Source organism: Littorina saxatilis, linkage group LG16 (genome assembly GCF_037325665.1).
Source record: "Littorina saxatilis isolate snail1 linkage group LG16, US_GU_Lsax_2.0, whole genome shotgun sequence".
NCBI classification, from domain to species: Eukaryota; Metazoa; Mollusca; class Gastropoda; order Littorinimorpha; family Littorinidae; genus Littorina; species Littorina saxatilis.
Window position 1 is genome coordinate 49,371,203 of NC_090260.1, and position 6,986 is coordinate 49,378,188.

The window sequence follows — 6,986 nt, forward strand, 5'->3', positions numbered from 1 at the left end:
GTCAACCGCTACAGCCAACGAGAAGTCAACCGCTACAGCCAACGAGAAGTCAATAGCTACAGCCAACGAGAAGTCAACCGCTACAGCCAACGAGAAGTCAATCGCTACAGCCAACGAGAAGTCAATCGCTACAGCCAACGGGTAGTCAACCGCTACAGCCAACGAGAAGTCAACCACTACAGCCAACGAGAAGTCAATCGCTACAGCCAACGAGAAGTCAATCGCTAAAGCCAACGAGTAGTCAACCGCTACAGCCAACGAGAAGTCAACCACTACAGCCAACGAGAAGTCAACCGCTACGGCCAACGAGAAGTCAACCGCTACAGCCAACGAGAAGTCAATAGCTACAGCCAACGAGAAGTCAATCGCTACAGCCAACGAGAAGTCAATCGCTGCAGCCAACGAGTAGTCAACTACTACAGCCAACGAGTAGACAACCACTACAGCCAACGAGTAGTCAACCACTACAGCCAACGGAAGAAGGTTTTCCTACTGTTTGGTAGGTATTACAATTGTAAGACTAATCTTCTTCTTGTGATCTAAATCACACGAACAAAATGTTTTGACATAGATTTACGTGATCCCATTTTTCTGTTGTTTTCCAGCCTTTAACCCGAGACAAAAAGTTGAAGTGGGATGATGTCTGTTGTTTTCCAGCTTTTAACCCGAGACAAAAAGTTGAAGTGGGATGATGTCTGTTGTTTTCCAGCCTTTAACCCGAGACAAAAAGTTGAAGTGGGATGATGTCTGTTGTTTTCCAGCCTTTAACCCGAGACAAAAAGTTGAAGTGGGATGATGTCTGTTGTTTTCCAGCCTTTAACCCGAGACAAAAAGTTGAAGTGGGATGATGTCTGTTGTTTTCCAGCCTTTAACCCGAGACAAAAAGTTGAAGTGGGATGATGTCTGTTGTTTTCCAGCCTTTAACCCGAGACAACAAGTTGAAGTGGGATGATGTCTGTTGTTTTCCAGCCTTTAACCCGAGACAACAAGTTGAAGTGGGATGATGTCTGTTGTTTTCCAGCCTTTAACCCGAAATAAAAAGTTGAAGTGGGATGATGTCTGTTGTTTTCCAGCCTTTAACCCGAGACAAAAAGTTGAAGTGGGATGATGTCTGTTGTTTTCCAGCCTTTAACCCGAGACAAAAAGTTGAAGTGGGATGATGTCTGTTGTTTTCCAGCCTTTAACCCGAGACAAAAAGTTGAAGTGGGATGATGTCTGTTGTTTTCCAGCCTTTAACCCGAGACAAAAAGTTGAAGTGGGATGATGTCTGTTGTTTTCCAGCCTTTAACCCGAGACAACAAGTTGAAGTGGGATGATGTCTGTTGTTTTCCAGCCTTTAACCCGAGACAACAAGTTGAAGTGGGATGATGTCTGTTGTTTTCCAGCCTTTAACCCGAGACAACAAGTTGAAGTGGGATGATGTCTGTTGTTTTCCAGCCTTTAACCCGAGACAAAAAGTTGAAGTGGGATGATGTCTGTTGTTTTCCAGCCTTTAACCCGAGACAACAAGTTGAAGTGGGATGATGTCTGTTGTTTTCCAGCCTTTAACCCGAGACAACAAGTTGAAGTGGGATGATGTCTGTTGTTTTCCAGCCTTTAACCCGAGACAACAAGTTGAAGTGGGATGATGTATGCACGCTGTCTCTTTCTCGTTCTTCTCCTGATTTCGATCGCAGGTAAGAAACATTAGCTGCACTTCCTTGGCTCCGTCTTTCTGTCTGTCCACTTCCAAAGCCACAGTGCAACTTGTGACTGTATGATTATGCTTTTCATTGTGTCTTTGTGTTACAACAATGCGATGTGGTGCTTAAAGACAAATTTCAATAGTTATTTGCAATGAACATTGACATCAACATATTCTTATTTTAACTTATCGTATTGACAGAGTACCATTTATTCAATCCATTCACTACTAGACTGAATGGGTGCACAAGGGCGGGAGAAGAAGTTTTTCTGTGTGTGTGTGTGTGTGTGTGTGTGTGTGTGTGTGTGTGTGTGTATGTGTGTGTGTGTGTGTGTGTGTGTGTGTGTGTTACAACAATCAATCATACCTGCATCGACGGACGTGGGTGGGTTGGTGGGTGTGTGTGTGTGTGTGTGTGTGTGTGTGGGATTTGGGTGCGTGTGTGTGTGTGTGTGTGTGTGTGTGTGTGTGTGTGTGTGTGTGTGCGTGCGTGTGTGTGTGTAGATTGATTCCTTCCGAGGAAACTACCGGTACTTGACCGATCTTCATGAAACTTTACATACACATTCTTCCAAATGATATCCCTAGGTTTCTTTTTCTTTTTTCCGATAAATGTATTTGATGCCTTGCGCAAGAAATCTTCGACGAAAGCCGAACTATGGGATTGTATTTATGCTTGGAAGCTAAAAAAAAAAAAAAAAAAAAGTTAAAAAAAGAAAGTTAAAAAAAAAGGTTTGGTCATCACAAATCTCAAATTCGAAGAAAAATTAAGATTTTAGTAATCGATGAAAAGATCGATACAACCTGTTCTTTTTATTTCCTGATTAAAAATGTTCAGATATGTTGTGTTTTTATTAAGAAAAAGCTTAGAAAATTAAAACAAATCATGGAAAGTGCGTTTTACTGTGACTTTTCTATACTGGCTTTTCAGTATGTCAGCGTTTTTAATACCGAGTTGTTGTAATCGACAACGTACGCATTCTCTATGTGAAATGCAATGCGTTCAGTATTATTCTGTGAATTTGATAGATTAATAAAAGGTATACATTTCGCTTCACGTAGTTTGTTTTTGGGTTACACTTGCTCAGGTGGTCCAGGAAATATTTTGGCCTAAATTGAAAAAATGATACAATTTTAGCATAATTTATGAAAACGTCATGTAAATTCGTTATTTTTAGCCACATCAGGCCGTCGCGATATAACCTTGAATGGTTGAAAACGACGTTAAACACCAAATAAAGAAAGCCACATCAGAAAGACACCTTACAATACAACAAATAGAGACACATCAATACATCGAACGTTATACTAACCAGGGATTAACACCGCTTCACAAATAGGTCCTGTGATCATATTTAACATTCTGTATCATAACGTACGTCCGATTGATTTCTTTATTTTTGTCCCACTTGTTTCATCACAATATAAAATTATTAAAGACACAATGTTAGCAAAATATTAGCGAAGTCAAATGTGGGGGTCAATCGCTGCCGTTTGTTTTAATGTCACAACTGCCGCGACGTCTCGTCAAAGATCATATCCCAATGGGAAAGGCTGACTTCAATAATAGAGAGACATATAGAAGCAGTGGTGGGTCGTTTACGGTGGTGGGTGCTCTTTTTAGCACTATATAACACAGGCAAAACTGGCTGCTCCCATAGAAACCTTCGTCGTGAAAACAGCTAGTTTAACAAGCGCATCTTCGTCTTCGCTGTGTGATTTAGGCAAAGAGGGTTGTGGGTATTCATACTTTCCTTTTGGTTGTGATCCTATTTGATCTGAGCTACTTAAAGAGCTGTCACTCTGTTAACTAGTGACTGTAGGGTAAATTGAACCAGTACCCCTGTTCTGCTGTGACACAGCGGGCGCCGGGAAAGCTATGCTAACGGGAATACAGGAAACTTGACCAGTTAATTTGCCTATAGGTTAACTGTCCTGTACAGGTGATTGGCTCTTTCCTTTTCACGATGACGCTGATTGGTTCTCTCATCGACAGGACACCCACCGTCCTGCTAACACTCTCTATTGCCACCGCAAAGCGTGAGTGATAAAGGTGACCCACTGACCTCGCGTGATCTGTGACGTATTAACAAGATGTAAATCAAGACGTTGGCCTAGGCCTCAATTGAAAAACATCTTGAAAAACAGCTGACAGGTTTTAGCTGCTCTTTGGTTCCAGGGAGGAATCTGATTTTGTCCGACGACCGTGCGTACCCTACTTCCAGCCGACTCACCACATTTGAAAAGCCGAATCGACGCAGCAGAGATATACGTGAGTTCAAGTGCAAACACACAGTCAGACACACATGTAAACAAAGCAAACACACAGTTAGACACACATGTAAACAAAGCAAACACACAGTTAGACACACATGTAAACACAGCAAACACACAGTCAGACACACATGTAAACAAAGCAAACACACAGTCAGACACACATGTAAACAAAGCAAACAGACAGACGGAAACCTACAGCAATATGCGGGTGTGTAATAAAGGAATGTAATATGCGGGTGTGTAATAAAGGAATGTAATATGCGGGTGTGTAATAAAGGAATGTAATATGCGGGTGTGTAATAAAGGAATGTAATATGCGGGTGTGTAATAAAGGAATGTAATATGCGGGTGTGTAATAAAGGAATGTAATATGCGGGTGTGTAATAAAGGAATGTAATATGCGGGTGTGTAATAAAGGAATGTAATATGCGGGTGTGTAATAAAGTAATGTAATATGCGGGTGTGTAATAAAGGAATTTAATACACTCTTTGAATGCAATTTATGTTCCTTATAAGGTCAAACGCGTCTTTTTTTAATTTCCATATAAGGTAAAAGGTGGTGTAAAGCTGTGGAAAAACCCAGGAAACCATTGTGTAAATATCTGAGCATGCGCTTTGAAGAGCTAAAACGTTGTGTAAATATCTGAGCATGCGCACTCACGGTAAAAACTAGTCAAAATTCACACTACGTCTAATTTTATAGGTGCGCACGAATCTTCCAACGCTTGGCTTGGAAATACCAATGGCGCTCCAGGGAACAGGAGATTTTTCACCGGTTCTTAACAAAATCTCCAGTCCAGTAACATTGGAATCATTTTATACCACCTATAGTTATCATAATGGATCTGGAAAGGATATTGCTTAAATTGCGTCCACTTACAACTATAATGCACCTAAGAAATGAAACCTTGAACGCTGTGACATTTCTGTTTGCTGCAGAGTGTTTCTGCTTGTGAGATCTAAAAGCGACAAGCAATAATGATTGTGAACGTTAAAGAATGAACGATAACGACAATTCCTACAACAGGCACTTACTTTCTGTAGCCTTATGAGTACGTGCTGCAAGAACATTTCTTTTTATTTTACGCCAGGCCATCGTAAACGATCTCCAGAACTTTGTGAACGACAGCACACTGAAATGTCGCCCGACACACATTTGCCAGCAGACCGACTTTGGAACTCGTGACGTCAAATGTTCGAAACAAATTGCAACATTTGTTTCCAACATACGTCATGTTTGGCCGATATTTTGATTCTCCAGAGTGTTGCAGTCTTGCAAGAGTAAAACAAATCGTCTTGTTTGTTTTGTTCTCCAGAGTGTTTCAGTCTTGCAAGAGTAAAACAAATCGTCTTGTTTGTTTTGTTCTCCAGAGTGTTTCAGTGTGAACTCAATATAAGGTGAGAGCACAGCTGACAACAGAAGCTGACAAATATGACATCAAATGATCGGACTACTTTAAAGGTCGGATGTACGAAACACATTCATTGACCACAGATTTCCGGATTAGGCGTCGAGGCCCTGTATGGGATGTAAACAGACAGTGATGTGTCTAAAACATAACAACACACGTCTTACCGCATTAAAGTGTACTAAAGAAATTACACAATGTTCTATTGTAACTCACGTTGGGAATCCCTCGCGACTTTCTTTGTTTAGTGCTAAGGGGGTCTCGGCAAGCCTCGACCCCCGTAAGTGCCCCACTAAACAAAGAAAGTCTCTCGGGATTCCCAACGTGAGTTATAAATAGAACATTGTGTAATATCTATAGATACTTTGATCGACCAGCGATTTGATACACCTGAAGTTCACAACCTGCCTGTTGTTAAATAGAATATTGCAACAAATTTAACAAATCAATGTAAGGTATTGAATGGTGCAATGTTAAATGGTGCAATGTGACGTCTTCAATGGTACAATGTGACGTAGTCAATGGTGCAGTGTGACGTATTCAAGGGTGAAATGTGATGTATTCAATGATACAATGTGACATATTTAATGGAGCAATGTGACCTATTCAAAAGTGTAATTTAACCTATTCAATGGTAAACTGTGACGTTTTCAATGGTGTATTGTGACGCGTTCAATGGTGCAAAATGTCGTACTCAATGGTGCAATGTGACGTATTCAATGGTGCAATGTGACGTATTCAATGGTGCAATGTGACGTATTCAATGGTGTAATGTGATGTATTCAATGGTGCAATGTGACGTATTCAATGGTGCAATGTGACGTATTCAATGGTGCAATGTGATGTATTCAATGGTGCAATGTGACGTATTCAATGGTGCAATGTGACGTATTCAATGGTGCAATGTGATGTATTCAATGGTGCACCATGAAGTGCACCGGTGTATGTGATATTATGTTTAGATGTCAGACACACATATTTTATGAAAATGTTAGCCATTATATCTTTTATTTGATGGTTATACGCATACATATATGTCTCACCAAAACATATTCCAACAACACATACACATTTAAAGGAGATTAACGAATTAAAAAAAAGTAAAAAATAAAAGAGGTATTGTATATGAAAATGTTAATGTCCATTGTAGCTCAAGCACATTCATAACAGCTTATAAGGAATATTGTAACAATCAGTGGTATTTATTAAACGCCCCACATGATGTGCTTGGCAAATAAATAAAAATTAAAAAAATGGCGCACTATGACGTATTCTAAGGTGCAATGTGAAGTATTCAATGCTGCAATGTGACGGATCGTGTGTTCGCAGACACTATTACCAAGATGAACAAGAGGCAGATGCATGGTTATCTGCCGGAGGAGAAATTGGAAGAGAAAGGGTGAGTTGTGTTGCCCCCTTGGAGTCTGTGACATCTTATTTCAGAGAAAACAAAATTATATTTTTATAAATAGACTGCACACATAGGTTTCCAGTAAAAGCCGAACAAAGAAGTTGAAAAATAAAATGATAAACCTAAATACTTAAAAATCGGATGTTGTTCTTGTTGTTGTTGTTGTTTTTATTTCAAAAAAGATTTACATCCAAAAACAAAACAA

The 6,986-nt window shown here is 40.0% G+C and overlaps 1 long non-coding RNA gene across 1 annotated transcript; it reads left to right on the top strand.

Annotated features, from left to right (window-relative positions):
• Positions 1 to 136: 136 nt before the first annotated feature.
• On the top strand, positions 137 to 3,956 carry LOC138950132 (uncharacterized). The gene is made up of 3 exons (XR_011450516.1): positions 137 to 499; positions 1,594 to 1,676; positions 3,864 to 3,956. It is a non-coding gene; the product is annotated as an uncharacterized lncRNA (long non-coding RNA).
• Positions 3,957 to 6,986: the final 3,030 nt, after the last annotated feature.